This window comes from Harpia harpyja, chromosome 11, assembly GCF_026419915.1.
Source record: "Harpia harpyja isolate bHarHar1 chromosome 11, bHarHar1 primary haplotype, whole genome shotgun sequence".
NCBI classification, from domain to species: domain Eukaryota; kingdom Metazoa; phylum Chordata; class Aves; order Accipitriformes; family Accipitridae; genus Harpia; species Harpia harpyja.
In genome coordinates, this window is record NC_068950.1 from 35,249,704 (window position 1) to 35,266,811 (window position 17,108).

The following is a 17,108-nucleotide window of genomic DNA, read 5'->3' on the forward strand; positions in this document are numbered from 1 at the left end:
AGGAGTTGGTAGGGTGGATGTGGTGGAAAGGGCCTTCTGAGATACAAAAGACTGTAATGAGATGCTCCATTTCCACTGATGCAGCTTGTAGCTTGACAAATATTTCCTCTGGGGCCACTTCTGATTTAAGCAGCACTGTTATTCCAAGCCTGTAGTATGCCCTCAGTTGTACCAATGCAGCAGTGTGCACGGCTGCAGGGAACCGTTCTGAATAAAATTCAGATTTCACAGTTTGTTTGCCATACGTTTGCACAAGTTTGTGGTTGGGGGAGACTAAGCTACTTTAATGTTGGAAAAAGTACTTATCAAACTGTGACTGTAGTAGTTAATCACTGTGCTGACCTTTAGGCCTTTGAAAATCTGGTCCTTTAATGTGCTGCGCTTGTCGTTCTGACATGTACATACGATTAATGTTTTTACTTTTTTATGAGTTACATAAGAACATAAAAATGACTGTTCTTGGTCACATTAAAGATCCCTCTAGCCCAGTATCCTGCCTCTCTGAGCTGCCAAAAGCAGATGCTTGGAGAAGAGTATAGTGTATATTGAGGAAATACCTCTCCCAGCCTCCAGTAATTTGTGGCTCGCAGGTTTCCGGAACTAGAGGTGATATTTGTTTTTAGTGCCCCCAGTGGGTTTTTTCTTCTATGAATTTGTCCAATTGGTATTTGAAGCCATGTATGCTTGTAGCATCCACAGCATCCTGTGGCTGAGTGTTATAAGGCTTAAATACATTTGGTGTGGAAAAAACACTTCTTTTTGTTTGTTTTTGAACTTTCTACCTGCTTGTTTCATGCCTCGTTTGTTAATTCTTGTATTGGAAGAGGCAGCAAAAAAGAGATTCCATGTTCTTCTGTGTAGCTTATGGCTTGATAACTTTTTATTCTATTTACCATCCCTTGCTTGTGACTTTTCCAGAGGAGTTTTAGAAAGAAGTGACTCTATCCTTTTCATTGTCCTTGCTATTTTCTTTGCACCTTTTGCAGGTGTGTTCCTGACTGGAGATAGTGATGCAGGTATCAGAGGAACAGGGTTGGGGAACAGTAACCAGGACTGGCTACAGTATTTGAGCGTATGACACCCTGTAAACTTATATAGCATATGAAGTTTTATTCTTTAATCTTCTACCTGCTTTTTCTTGATGATCTTTAAACATTGAGTTGGCGCTTTCATGGAACTGTCTATTATAACTCCAAAATCACTCTTTTAAGTGGTAATAGCTATTCAGAATTTGTCATTGTGTATATAAATTTAGGATTTTTTCCTATATTATGCATCCCTTTACATTTATCTACATTTAATCTTATCTGCTATTTTACAGCCCACTTAAACAGTATTATTAAGGTCTTCTTCAGATCTTTGGCCATCGCTTTTGCAACCTTGAATAACTTTAAGCATTGTCAGCTAACTCTGTCACGTAAGTGTTAAGCTTCCTTGCTAGATTTTGCTTTAAAATGTTGAAGGTATTGATCCCAGAACAGATCCTTGTGGGACTCCACTGGTGATCCTTCTTTTTTGGGAAAAAGGCCAATTGTTCCAACTTCTTATTTCCTATCTGTTAATCAGTCATTAATCCGTAGCTCAATTGGCCTTCTTATCCCATGGCAGTTTGGTTTCATTGAGCGAGGGCATCTTCATCAAACACAGCCCACCTGGGTTTCTGTAAAGCATCAGCTTAATCATTGTATGTTTGCTGACTACACTGAAGGACAAAAATGGAAAGTTGAGGTGAAGGTTATTGTTGCTTAGGAGTGACAGTCACCCTCATCCAGAGGCATATTGTAAGCGTTAGATTGTTTCCATGTCATGCTTACATAATTAGTTTGAGACATTGTGATATTTATTGTGAAAGATCCTATATGGATCATAGCCGTATTTGTCAGAGGTGCTTTTATTAGCATTTTCTACTTCAGGTAGAAGTCAAAGTTACCATATAAAGGACTCTTCAGTGTCTGGAAGATATGACTTAAGGGGGTTACGATGGAAGTATGCAAGACCATGGACAATGGAAGTATGCAAGACCATGGCTGGTATGTAGAGGGTAGATGGCAAACAGCAGCTGACTGTTTTCTCTAGTATTAAGCTAGGAGTCAGGCTTAAAAAGAGGTGGATCTTCATGCAAAAGGTAATGCATGTATGATTTATTATTTTTTTTTGCCAAGGGATGCAATGGATGCAAAAGCATTCAGAGGAGGAGGGATCTAGTGAAGATTATTAAATAGGCAGACGGCATCCACTGGAGGAACACAGCTGAAATTAACTCCCATCTAGGAGAACACTAGAACAGGGCAAATGCATGATGCTTCCCTTCACTTGTCTGTAGGGAATGTCTTTGCTATTTTTATAGTTTTTTTCCATAAGGAGCGGGTGTTAGCCTGTCCCTAACAAATCTAAACCATATCTTCCTCTGAAAGCAAGAGGGGAACAGATACGAGGAAAGCTGTAGTATTGTGGTAGGTCTAGGGGCATGGAGGCTGAGGGTCAAAAGAGTAAAAATACAGGACACTGAGCACTGAATATCCCTGAACAGCATTCTCTGCTCTAAAGGCATCCAGGGAGCTAGTGGCTACTGCCCAGTGGTGCTTTGCTTGGAGATGTGATGGGATGAGGGAACAGAAACAGACACCATGCTTGTCAGCATTTTACCCTCACTTCTGTCAAGCTTCCCTCTCCTCTTGCCATGGATGGCCAGGGCCAGGAGAGGATTTATGAGTAGATTCCATGACTTTGTGATTTTGAGGGATAATAAAGAAACAAAGGGGAAAACAGTAGCAGAATTTCAACAAGCAGTTCAGGGAGCTGGTAGAGGGACTGCAAGTTGTAGAGGTAGTATTTTGGGTTAGATGGACCCTTTGTCTTGTATAAAGTTTAACTTGGCTGCTGCTGACGTAGAGTTGGACTGAAATGTTGCTAAACCTGGAGGCTCCCCGTACGTTCATTGTATGGGAAATGTTCAGCTGATGCCAGCAGGCAAGCTGCATACATAATATTGAGAAGGATGAAAAACCTCCTTAGTCCTGGCTAGTTTTGTGTTGGGGGAGCCCTTTCTGTAGGGCAGTCAGTGCAGTAGACTATCTCCAGCTGTCAGTTTTGGTGTGCCTGAAGAAGGGTGATCTTGGGTGTTCCCCACAGTACATTTTGTCATTTCTGCATTGGATAGAAAGTATTTCCTGAGCTTTGAACAAAGTAACTGACTTAACAATCAAATCATTTAACTATTATAGTCATTTGGAACTGTAGTGCTGCAAACTTTCTGAGAGCAGGAAAAGTATTTCTTTCTCTCCACGTGTCTTTGAAACTTTGTAGATCTGTATGTCCCAAAGCCAAAATGGATTACTGTGATTATGCAGTGTGATTTCCCCACATGTGTAGGCTCTGGAGCTTTCCTGAAAGATAAATTAAAACATCTCTCTTAGAAATTGATCTTATCTTAGCCTTAGATCATGGTGTGTCTGTCACCTCTTTTGGAAAGCTCTGCCAATGTTTAATTATACCTGCAGTTAGGAAACTAAACCACATCTTATTTCAAGGCTTGTTTTGTCTAATGTCCAACTTTGAGCTGTGGAATATGCCTATGCTAGCACAGGCAGTAAAAATTCTCTACTATTTGATATCTTTTCCATGTATAAGTATTTGAAATGTAAAATCTAGCTTCAGTTGGAACAGAAGACACTGAGTTCTTTTACTTCTAGCACTTTGTGCTTTCCCCCTGGTTGTTCTGGGAGTGTGTGCACCAAAAATAGGTAGTATTCTGGCAGCAGCCTGGAACAGTGTGATCACAAAGTTACTTTTCCACTACTGTTTGATACTTGTCTTTTTACAACTTCGGGGATTGCATTACCACAGTTGGGTGTGTCATGTGAGAGAGAGTTTTGTAACATTATGGCTATGTGGATATTTCTACTCCATGTATTCAGGACATAGTGCAAATTGGTCCAAGAGTGCTTATAAACATTAGGTTAGAAAGCTTATCCCGCCTTTCATGTTGTCTTTATATTTTGATTTTTTTTTTCTTGAAGGAATGGCAAAGGATCTTTTCCACTGACTTCTCACCCTGTTCGTGTTTTTGGAAAGCAGTCAGTGACCAGCAGGGAGAAACTGGCCAAACCCCAGAGTGCTAGTCAGATTTGTTTTGCCTCCACAGCTGCAAAGAAGCTGGTACCATGCTTTCCTTGCTGCATGGCAAACCTGGAAATTGAAGAGATCTTTCTTTTTTCCTAATCAGAACTTATGTGCTTCAAGTATAATAAATTTTTTCTTTTTTTTTTTCTTTTCCCTCTAGGTGCCATCAGTGCTATTAAAGGCAGTAACTCTATTGTGATGAGCCCTGTACATAGATTTCATAACAATTTGGTGTTCTTTGGTTATTTCTACCATGAGTCTTCCCTTTTGTTTGATAGGTGAAGCAGCAGGCTTTTGGAGTTCAGTTGACACTTTGCTTCTGAGCTTTCTCTACATCTCTGTCTCTCAGGCTGCTGATCAGAGCTCTGTTGCAGCTCCTGTTCTGCTCCCCCAGCCACAGACCCTATGATTAACAGCTCACAACACTCAAAGCTGTCTTCTAACTTCCTATCAAAATGTGTAAGCTGGGATGAAACTTAATCTGAAGAAGATGGAAGTTTATTTCCAAAATTCAAGCAAATAAACAGAATCAAATGGACATATTGCTAGCAATGCAGATAGCATTTGCAATAAAGTGTAGTTTTTAATATTCACATTACAGATTCCATAAAAGCAAATATAGACTAAACATAGCAAATATGTTCTGTAAGCATCATTGCTCCTCCTTATCAAAGGAGAGATGGAGTGCTGCTGAATTCTGGAAGATCAGGAACCATTGTTTTACATAAATAACTCTACCTACCTGTTTTGGGATTTTGTTGCCGTTTAGGGCTGATTTTAGAGCAATTCTGTCCTGTGCCTGTTTCATCAAGGGAGCTAAAGAAAGTCTTAAAGAAGACATTGGTAAAGACTCCTAAATTATGAGCTGTGGATGTGACTTAACATTAAAAACTCAGTTACTCTTTATAGACCTCAGACTTCCTTTTCCCATCTCCCTTTTTTGCTGTCTAGCTCTTTTTCTCATTACAGGGAGAGAGCAAAAAATAAGTGTTTATGTTGTTTTTTTTTTTTTTTATAAGAAGATGCCGAGTTCTAGTCTGTAAAGCTTCTGATATGGTGAACCAGAGTCCAGAGCGTATGGTTGGCTGGCAGGCATTCTTACTCATCCTCAGAGTTTAATTTCTTAATTTTATCCCCTTCTCTGTGGAGAAATAAAGGTAGTGAAGAAGCCAGAGCATAGCTGCCGAAGAGAGAGGTGTTCCCTATGACATGAACAGTTCTGTCACTGTTTTCTTTGTCCTTTTCATGAGGAGGTAAGAAAAGAAGCCAGAAAAAACAAACCTCTTGATGTCCTGTAGGTGTGTCTCGCTGCCTTCCATAAGCTGATTCTTGTTGATGCCAGAGCTACTCTGGTTTGACTTCTTCATTAGCCATAGTTTTGCCTTTCAGTATTTTGATCGGGCAGCAATGGCAGCTGCTGGCAACATGTTGCTCTGAGTTCACTTGTATGTTCATACTAATGTTTAGAAGTATGGCGGGGGGGGGGGAGGGAGGAAGTGACTGAAGAAAAGTGTCATCTAAAAGCAGGCAAAGGGGAATAGAGTCAAGTGATCGATTCTGCAATGTGCTTGTTAGATAATAACAGAATTGAGCCAAAGATTAATCTAGAAGCAGACAAAAGGGACGTAGATTTAAGTGACCAATAATTCTGCCATGGGCTTGTTAGATAATAGCAAAATAGTGCCAAAGGGCATATGGCACTTCTCTGGCCTGATATAATAAAAACATCGCTTCCCTCAAAGTTGAATATTAATGCACAAATCTAATTTGTTTAAATCGATTTGTGTGAATCAATAAGTAGGTAGGCATTGCATCAGCAGCTTAGATGATTCAGCTTGCTCATGTGAGATTTCGCTTTCCTGTCACAAGTGAAGAGTAAGAGCAAATATTATGTATTAGACGCATTGATTTCATATCTTGCATATTAGAATAGCTAAGCAGGCAGTGGAGAGATAATGAATATATAGGTGTTCATGCTGCTGATTATTTGCATCTGAGTTCAGCAGTGCACTGCTTTTCTTGTCCAAAAGGAGCATAGAAGTGAAGGAGCCAAGAGAAGTCTTCTACCAGAAGTGGCTAGATTTGGTGTGGGACTACTTGTCTTTATAATCATAATCAGTCATTAGCTTGAAGGGAAAAGCTGCTGCTACACAGTATTTGTTACAGAGCACTTGAGGGTAACAGCGGGGTGCTGTCCAAAGCTAGGATTAGGCATCTACAAAACACCAGACTGTGGATATATTCCTGACTGTATGTGTTGGGAAACCAAGTAATATCTGTGTGTATTGTGTTGGAGGAATGGGTATGCATTATTGAATTTATGCCTAGAAGTTGACTTGCTTCTTGAGCAAGCTCATCTGCCTTCTTACAGTGCAAAGAATGTGAATGTTGTCCTGCCTGTCAAGGTAGTTCTTAGAGTCTCTAGAAGAGGCAATTCTTTATTTTCATCTGATAGGTAATTTTTATTGCCTGAGCTGCCTGTTGTGCTCCATACGCTAACATAGCTTTGGTGCTTATAAGAAATGCAGTGGATTATTATAGATATGATGATAGGCATTTATTTAAAATAAAAGGTGTTTTTACTCTTATTTAATTCTTATTCATGGAACCTGAGTAGCTGAAGCTAAGAAAGCAGTGAAGACCACCAGGTTAGTGAATTGTTTGAGACCAAACCAAAAAGCTTTATCACCCTTCAAGACCTTGTTCCTCAAGAGCCACAGTAGCTAAATAGACAGGTCATGTAGAGTCTTAACAATTTCATTTCCACATCAAATGATGATGTGCTGTGGTTAGTGTCTTTTTGTAGTGATGTAGTACTATTTGAAGCCTGGTGAAAGTGCTGCTCTTTGGAGGAAGAAGCTGAGTCCATGATCACTCAAAAAACTACCTTTTTGCAAGGAAGTAGAAAAATCTATTTCAGGTGAGGAAAATGCGCTTGTTTTTTTGATGTCTTGATAGATGTCACTCTTGGTCATAGAAGGTTAATGCTCTGTGGTATCTCACTGTAGTGGAAAGATCTGAAGGCCTTGTTTGGTTTGTAATGAAGCAGCTCTGTTGTTACCTTTAAAACCTGCTTTTAAAGCTTTTATTTTTTTCACTTACTCTTCCTCTAAGCTGTGTTTTTTCTAACAGTGTGTTATCTAACTTACAGCTTAGGTCCCATGAACCCTAAAACTAGTAATCTGTCAGAAATTATTTTCAAATGTCCTGTTATAAATACACATTACAGTGCAGTGAGGGAATAGGGTTCAAGACTGAAAACCCAGCAATAATAAAAAAATCTAGCTGTCTAGCTTGTCAGTTTTTTCCTGTTTGGAATCACTCTAGCATTAATGGAGGTACATTATTTACATGGAAGATAGAATGATGCTCTGTTTCCTTTCAGGAAAAAATCATGCCTTTGCTATTAGAAGTGCATCATAAATGTTTTCACCTTTTCTTATACATGTAGTAAACAATTTAACAATAAAATACTTTCCAAAACCTTTTAGTTGATCTGAATTTTCATGAATGTAGAAGCAAGATGGTCTTTAAAACATTCTATGTACCTGTTTAAATTTCCAGAAGCAGCTAGCACTGTTAAGGTTGGACTGTGGGGAGTTTAAGAATTTTTGAAATGTAATTTCTGATTCAGTTTCAGTCCACACGTGTCTTCCCGAACTGTCTATAGTGGAAGATTTTCTCTAATGTTTTTTACTACATAGTGTGACAGGTAATCCACCATAAACATTTTCAACAGTACAAAGCCAAGATGAGTTATTTAACTACTTAATTGAATGACACTTGGATAATTTTTTTTTTGGCCTTTACAGTGTCATGCTAGTATTTCTGAAACTCTTGTTGTTTGGCATCTCATCTAATTCTGCTACTAGTAAAAATACTTAACAATAGTTATAGGTAGAAGCTGAATTTTCAGTGCACTTCTGGGGCACTGCTTCCATTATCTGCACATTGTCCAAACATCCAGCAATCCGTTCCAGATAGATTTCCAGTAATACTTAAAATTTGTTGCTTATATGAGGCTACATTCTGCTAGCCCTAACTTCTTGCAGTGACTGTGAGCTGTCTTATGGAAATTACCTCAGTATACACTATGTGTTTATCACTTTGATATGTTAGCTGCTAGCACATCAGGATTTAAAAAAAAAAAAAGATGATTTTGTAGGTCCTGCCATCCCTGTTGATTTTTCCTTATTGGATTTGATGGAAGAATTCACAGACCAGTTTGTCTTTCATGATGGAAGAGAAAGTACAGAATGGTTACAATGGTAAACAAATGCTGGCCTGCAGCATATAGAAAGCAGTTTTACTGAAGGCTGAATTATGTGTACGGTTGGACCCAAACTTGAGACACTTTGTCATCTTTTCTTAATCCAGCCAAACAAAAACTCAGTGCAAAAGGTACGTCCGCTAAGGAGTGAGGGGAATTCAGTACTGTCTGTGGGGTGAAAACTTGTGAAAACATCTTGTAGCTGCATTTCAGGAAGCTTGAAGATTTTTATGAAATGTAGTACTTGTCAGATTGATTAACTGATGCTCAAGCATGTTCTTTTATCCTTCAAATACACAGCTGTCATGCTTTGAGCTCAATAAGAATGATTCAAAAAAAAAAAAAAAGTGGTTTTCTAATATGCCTTCCTGGTACTATGTCTAATAACCAGAACTTGATACTGCTGCTTATGTGTGCTGTTTTCATGACACTGAGAGTCATACACATGCAGAAGGACTGCATAAATACCTGAGTTATATTCTACAGATGGTTTAAGCGTGGTTCCATGTTTCCAGGAAGACTTTCTCCCTGTGCACGTTGATTTTCAGTTATCCCAGGTATTAAACTTGGGGTTTGCTTCTCTTTGCATTGAAGAGCATACAGCTTAGAATCATCAAATTGCATTTCTCTGCGCTCTTTCTTAAAATACAATTTGTCATTACAAAGCAAGCACACATCAGCAAAACTGCATAGATATCTTTGTCCTTTATGTGGCTTTCATAGCTTTCTGAGGAAGCATGTACGATACCCAGAGAATCCAACTTCACTAATGCAAGCAAAGTGTTAAACTCTTGGAAGGGCAAAACTGGAAAGGAGTATGTAATGGAGGCTTGTGGAGCTACTTAGGGAAAAAAATGTACTGATAGGCAGTGAAATAATTTAATGTCTTGCATTGTTTTTCTGATGTTTGTGCTGTTAATCTCCTGGTAGTTGCATGTCCTCTGTTCACTGAGGACTAGCTGAGAGGGCTAGCAGCAGCTTTTCTTATGATTGTATTTTTTGCCGTTTGAAATGGAGTAAACCCCCAGTTTTATTTTAAAGAAACCATTGTGGGGCCCCAGAGCAAGGAAATGTCATCTCAAAAATGGAATGCTTAATAATTAAAACTGGTTTATTATTCACTAAAATCACACCATTCAATCTTTAGTGTATTTACAAGCACTTTATTATCATAAAAATCACATTTTAATATGGAGCCTCAGAAAAGTCCTTTAAAGAAGATCAAGTGGTCAGGACTGATGTTAAGTATTCTGGACAGCACCAGAAGATCAGAGAGTACAAATAAATAAATTACAGTCACTGTTTTAGAGGAAAGCTTATAAATGAGTTGTATAGTTAATGAAGTGACTGTAGGCATTTAAATGTTTAAACATTTAGGCATAGATGGATGCAGTGACATATTAGTAGCAAATACTACTTTCTCTGTTTTATGAAATGATTTAAATTGGACCTGTGCAGTGTGAACATGGCAAAAATACGTGATCCTGAAAGTTAAATTATGCATTCAGTTAGATATCTGTACGTTCTTTGACCTTTGCATTATTCCCTGTTTTTAGGACAGAGGAGAATCTGTTTGCAGCATTGTTTTGCCAGTTTAGCAGACACTTTAGCAGAAGTGTCTGCTGACTGTAGTCTTTCAGTTTGAGCTTGAGGCCTGGTGATGTTCATAAACCTAACAGTTGGGCATTGTTTTTGTTCTCAAGCAGAAGGGAAGAAACACATGGCTTGTCCTTGAAAAAAATTCTGGCTGTTGTTTCTTTGGGATGGAACTGTATTATGCTGCTTGGTGAGGAGAAGCTTTTGTGCCAGACTACAGAGACTCCATTTCTTTGTGTAGACATTGATAAGAATTGTGAATTAGTTTATCTTTGTCTGCCATTTTATACGATTTCTGTTAAGAAAAGCTAAGGATTAAGTGTTTGTTGTGTTTCCAAAGGTTAACTTAATTTCCTTTAGGTCTAAAGCCATTGGTAGTTTTATTTGCAGTCTTATAATCAAATGATAATTTTTTTTCCCATTCCATATGTGCAGATCTGCTGTTGAGTTTTAGTGAAAATTTGTTCTCAGGAAAACTTCACATAAGTGCTTCTTATTTTTGCCGTGCATTGATGTGCTTATCTCATTTGTGGTAGGAAGTGAGAAGATTCCAGATGGTTCATGAAGACAAAAATATTGATGCCAAATGATTGGAACTTTCACTGTCAGAAACAAAGAAAAATGTTTAAATTTTTTTCCTGCTGCAAATAATGATCTTCCCCAGTGATGATAACACCAGATTAAAATGTATCTTGGTCTTTCTTCATCATGTATATGAACAAATAGTGTTCTGACTCTTAGCAGAGCATTGTGCCTTGTTAGATCTTATTTTGCTGCTAATCTCTGTCTAACTACAGGTAGTTCCACTGCTACTACTACTGTACAGGTCATAGCGGCAATACATAAAAGCATCCTGGGCAAACAAGTAGTGTAGTTAAAGAGGATTCCTGTAGTGTTTTCTGGTTTCATACTTTTCCTTCTGTGCAGAGTGTGCTATTCAAGTGAACTTTATAAATTAAGATCAAGTCTTAAAATTGTGTTACACATCTGTAAGTAGTCACTGAATGTCTAATTAGAAAAGCCCATTTAACTCTACTGAGCGGTTCTCCGCTGAAGTTCAGTTCATGACTTACCTTTTGCTTTTCTTTGTAGGCAGCTTCATTTGAAACAAGCCTTGGAACAGCAGTTGGGCATAGATTTCTCTCCTTCTAGCCCCCTTAGTCTTGGGACAGTTTTTGAAGGGCTGTATCTCTTACTGGACCAACAGAGACTTTTATTTGAGACTGTACTTCAAACTTAATGACTCTTAACATTTTTCTTTGGAAAGTGCTTTTTTCAAAAGATTAGAACTCTGCACTATTAGTAAATAAGTAATTTTTATGCAGCATGCATATTTTAATACACCGTATTATTGTTCACTTGCCAAACTTTGTATTTTCAGCTAGTATTTTGATTTTAAATATGTTTTATTTGTGCCTCAGGCATAGAAAATTCTATATTGTTTTGGGCTGGGAATCAAATATTAATACAGATAATTTCTCAGTTTTTGAAATGTGACCCAGAGCTTCCTGTCTGCAAAGTATAAAATTAGGTGAAACTCTCTTACAGGTCCTATTGCTGTGAAGCAGTTGTTTGTTTATGTAAATTGAATGAACGTTTAACCTGTCACTGGGTCTTGTTCATCTCGGTAGAAAAACAGAGGGACTTTACATTCCCAATAAAAATTACTTGATTGTAACTTTGTTTATAGGCATTAAACAGAGTTTACACACATTTAAGTAGGTATTTTATGTTGTTTTGCTCTTTCCCTGTGAATGAGAGGGTGAGACAATGTTTGTAATGTGAACGAAAATAAATATAGTTGGAGATCTGAAAGCTCACTCATTAAAAAAAAAAAAAATTAGCATCAATGTTGCACCGAATCAAGGCACCCTGCAGGATGTTTGGATAATTCTCCTTTTTATAGCCGATATGAAATCATAGGTCTTTTTACATGCACAGCTTTAGATACAGCTGTGTTTCTGCTGCTTGCCTGGTTCCTTAAGCAGTTCCCATTCTAGTCTTTCTTACAGCATAATTGTGATAAAAGGTGTTAAATTCAGTGTTTTCTGTGTAAAAAATATCTGAATAAGTCTGTAAGAAATTGGGAAATGAGAAAAGTTTTGGCTTGTTGATACTGTGGATTATGGTCTTTAGCAAATCTAAATTTACATCTGTATTTGTATAAAATCTAATAGAAAAGAATATAGAAGATAAATGAGTGTTAATGCGTAGGATGCTGAAGAGAACTTGCAGTAATACTCGTCAGTGATGTTGGGACATCACAGGCTTGGTGCATCCTCTGAGTTTAATGGAAGAAAATCTTGAGAGAAGGAGTTACTGATGTCTTATAACACCAAACTTTATTACAAATCACATTTTTTTGGGGTCATGATTCTTTTAATCCTTACAGCAGAGAGGATTCTAATGTACAAATGACAAATTGAGTTGTTGATGTTTTTTTTAATCTGGTCAGGAGCTAATTTTCCTGCTCTATACAACCTTTTTATGTTTGAAATACTCATGCTAGAATACCAATGATAAAGGAATGATGTGGCCTTTAACGTGCAGTGTCTTTGTTCAGACTGGTTTTGTTTTCAGTGTCACTAGTGAGCATGTAGTGGGGTTTTGAGTCTTGATATATTGATAGTGGTTTCTTTGAGCTTCTGTAAAGTTTGATGCAGACTTCTATAGACGCTCTGTTGCTCTTTCTTCCCTAGATGAAATTATTTTGGCTTTAGGCATTTACAAGTTGAATTCAAGAATTATACTACCCATTTGTCTCTTAGTAAGGAGATCCTGAAGTAGGATCAAATACTTGGCTTGTATAAACCATTGTGGTAGTATTTGTATTTTCATGTAAGGACCAAACATTCAAGCTGATACCATTTAATCACAAATTGCCTTGTGTTCTAGACTGTGGTTCCGTCAGGAATAAGATTATTCTGCATCTAAATGATCCTCAGAAAGGGGGCAATAGTGTACATAGTTGTAAATATTCACTTTTGCTTTTTAACAATCTTTTTAATGCGTTCTTGCAGCTGGGAACACTTGGCAAGAAAGCTAACAACTTGAACTTCACTGGTGAAACAACATTAAAGTTTCTAATTCATTAGTTCTGATCAAACCTGCCTTGGAGTTGTTTCCTGAAGAGTCAACAAGAAAAAAATCTTCCTGTTGGAGGATCAAGATAAGGAGGGTGTATCTCATAGTATAGGGTTCTGATACTGTGTCTTTCAGGAGACATTCTTTTTTTCTTGTTTGTTTTTAACTGTGGGATTTTTTTTTTTTTCATACAAAAGGATTTAAATTTGTTTTATAACTTTTCTGTCATCTGTGTTACAACTGCAGATGAGTGTACAGAGGAAGCTGTAGGTATTGAGAATGTTAAATGTGTGCGTGTTACACTGTATAACTATTGAAAGCATCACTGTGGCAATAACGCTTAGCTTTCCAGTCATTTTGAAAACTTAATATTGACAGTAAGTTAAGTTTATATATTTACCTTTGTGGGAATGTTGGGATTTATTGCAAAGTTCTTAAAATAAATCTATTAAAGGGAAAAAATATTGTAAAACTCTTTTCTGTCTTTAAAATACTGACACTTTTATATAATGTAATATATTCTGTAAAACTTTTCTCTTGTTGATGTAGTAAACCAATATATTATAGCCTCTGAGAGGCTCTGTTGATTTAATGTAATTTTCCTTGATTCTGCTGTCTCTGACATTTTTCAGGGTGCTGCTGGCAAGTACATGAATTAAGCAGATATAGTTAATAAGAGTCTTAGTTGCAAGTTCTTATTCAGCCTACAATTTTGGTCACATTTGGGCTCACCTCAGCTTCCTGGTAAAGTGCTAGCCCTCTTCGCTCAATATGTCATGTCGAGGCTAGAAAGTTAAGGCAAATTTCAGTGCTAAATACTAAAGCATAAATACTATGATTCCATTGCGTTAATTGCTACTTATTTAGACAGATATTTAGTCTGCAATCTGTTCTCTAGGCCTTTAATTTTCTTTTTCAGTGTATTTTAAAGTATATTAGAGGAGACCTAATGACAGGATCAGATTTATCTTCTGTTAAGGGTATATAGACACATTATATAAAGTGATGAGAAGGAAAAGAATGCTCCTCAGATATGTGCACACAATCCTGACACAACAGGCTTTTATCTTTTAAAGGACAAACAGTACTGTGTTAAAAAATAGAAAATGCAGCTTTCAGTGTTGACTATTTTTATTGCTTTAAAAAAATTCAGAAAGTGTCAAGTTATCCTCGAGTTGCATTACTCATTGGTTATCTTCCAAAATAGGGTGATATTAGTGTATTCTTTGCCAATTTATTGTATTTAAATTTTCATTCTTCCTTCTAACAGTTAGCTAGAATTCACTTCCAGATCACCTTAGGTGGTTGTGCTCATTAGGCTTAAAAAAAAAAAAGATTTCTCACTTTCCTTGTTAATTGATTACCCATTCACAGAAAACTTTTTTGTAGACCCTTTTTTTTCCCCTTGCCCCACCAGCTAATAGTTTAACATGTTTTGACCTGCAGATTTGAATACTTGTTAGTCACAGTTGAGTATTTTTGCTTGTTGTAGACATCTCTAGGAAAAATATATTTTTGAATTAGTTGTAACACAGTTACATGAAAGGAAGTGCTGCTTTATATGATCTGTTACATCTTAAATGTAGGCCATAAAGACAGGTCTTAAGTTTTTTCCTAACATTCATCTGTTGCTGATATATCAGTCTCCCTAACTGTGTGGTACTTCATCTGGCAGTTCAAGGAAGTACTTTGACATGCATCCACGTTTTCAGTATTCACGTGCCATTTGTAGATTAGGATCTGTGCTGTGTCACTCTCTTGCAGCACCATTAAATGAACATTAAAAAAAAAAAAGCTGCTGAAAATCATTGCAGTGGTTTAAGTGCTTGTTCTTTTATTTCTTGCTTGAATTGCTTGGGAGACTTGCCTTGTGCAATGAAATGGAAAAGATGACTGAGAAGGTTCCTTGTAGCTGTATTCTGAAATTACCGGATCAGGATTTTAATGTGGGATATTAGTGTAATCTTACACATCAGGAAGCACATTTGATTTCTTGTCTTCTGTCTGCAGCTATTGTTGCAATCTCTCTGGTTCTCCATCTTGCTGAGTGTAATAACCCCTATGTGAGATTTCAGGCAAGAGAAACAGTTGTATGTATTTCCAGTGCCACAACTATTTTAACTGTTTTTCTGTGCAGGTGTGTTAAGTGATCAAGCTGAAATGCAGAGGCTCTCACTTCAAGAAAAACCTTTGCCATTCTTCTTCAGATCCTACTGTTTCAAGTTATGTGAGCAACCTTTTGTATACCTTTGAAGGGACTGATAGGAATAATCTTTGCCTAGCAAATCAAGATTGTTTGTGTCACGCTTTTATCTTCAGCCCTAAGCTTTGCAGGATTCAGCTGGCTGTTTGAGCCTGATTTTTTTAGCTTGTGGCAAATGACACAAGGCCAAAGTAAAGTAAGAAGTTTTGTTTTCTATCACCTTTGAAAAGAAATTAAAGGAGAGAGGCTCACAGTCCTTTTCACACTGTGTGAGCAAAGTGTTTCTGTTACGTGCTTACTAATGCTTTCATTTGTAAAGCTGCAAGAATTTTTTCTTTTCAAAAGTGGAAGTGGAGTCCTTAAAATTATGGCAGTCTGTGCTGCGTAATCTACTCTTCAACCATTTGCTCTGGTAGGCTTTATAACTTGAAAGCATGTAAGCAAAATTTTGTTCTATCACTGCAAAGAGTTTCTTAATCTATTGATTTGGAATGTTGTGTAAGATTTTTCTGTCCTTTGTATGTATTGCATCTTGCTTTGGTGCAAGGACAAGGGAAGATCTCTTCCTGTGGGTTTTTTTTCCTTCCTTGTTTAAGAGTGGTAACATAAACCACTGCTATTTCCATGTAGTTCGTCTATGAACTGCAATATTAAAGCTGGGTTTTGGTGGATGAGTGGAATAGAGTCTCACAAAAGACAACTCTATTGTTGTCAAGTTAAAACTTTCCCTCTTCATTGTTTTGCTGACACAATATAGGCATAGCTCTTAGAAAATGAAATTTTAAACTGGCCGTGTTGTACTTAGCATTTTTTAAAAAATAATAGGCTGTCTCAGAACAGTGCACTGGATTTTTTTTTTAATATTTGAAAAGTGAGTTTAACGGTATATTAACCTGCAGAGTGCGATTGGGGTCCCTTTCTTCAAAACATTCAACAGCTATGTAGGCTTCTGAATATTGCCCAAGTATTTAAAGTGCTTAACAAAAAAAGGGCTTATGAAGAATTTTCCATATGTAGTATGTACTAAGCCTATCTCCTGTAGAAGACAGCCTAGATTCTTTGGTGAGTGTGGGAAGCTGTTACCTTTCCACTATAACTTTCATGTCTTTGTGGTACAAGTTCTGGTGGGGAAGAGTTGTTTAAGCTGGGGACGGCTGTGGAAGAAATGCATATGGAATGATGTTTTGAAGTAGCATATACCATTGGGTTGACCTGAAAGGTGTGTGTAGGCAGGATGTTGTAGCTGAGTGGATATTGTGGTAGAAGTAAGTATGCCCTTCAGTGTTGGTGCTCCATGTGCTCCTTCAGTTGGGGTACTCTTGATTTAGATATTATCAGATCTAAAAAGCTTGTGTACTGTAACTCAAGAAGAAATACTAAGAATCTGTAATTATTTTTGGCGATAAGAAGAGACTCTGCATTGAGGGGAAAGGGGAAGGGTAGGGAAGTGGGCACATTCTTTGGTTGGTAGGGGTATGCGAATGTCTATATATTGGGTGGAAAAAAAGAGATGTAAAATACAGAAATTGCTTGTAACACCACTTAGAGTACTTTTGTTTCTGACTTTACTGCCCTTCCTTACTTTGGTGCCCCAAATGAATGAATGTTCTTTTTCAGTTGCAGTTTACTGAGAGAGACAGGTGAGACGTGTGTGTGTGTTGGGGGAGAGGTGAGTGTGCACCTGAGCGGAAGAAAACTAAACCAAAACAACAAAACAAATAAAACCCCCAAAACCACCAACAAACCACCCCAAAGCCTTGAACAAACAAAGAAGTCCCAGTTAGAACGCTTTTCTTCATGTTAATATTGAAATTTTAATTTTAACTGCTGATG

At 37.4% G+C, this 17,108-nt stretch overlaps 1 protein-coding gene and 1 long non-coding RNA gene across 2 annotated transcripts in view; both read left to right on the forward strand.

Moving 5' to 3' along the window:
* MAST2 (microtubule associated serine/threonine kinase 2) overlaps positions 1 to 17,108 on the forward strand; it is a 199,668-nt gene that overhangs the window by 2,499 nt on the left and 180,061 nt on the right.
* On the forward strand, positions 8,779 to 13,558 carry LOC128148109 (uncharacterized). Its single transcript, XR_008237184.1, has 3 exons — positions 8,779 to 10,178; positions 10,424 to 10,474; positions 11,085 to 13,558. It is a non-coding gene; the product is annotated as an uncharacterized LOC128148109 (long non-coding RNA).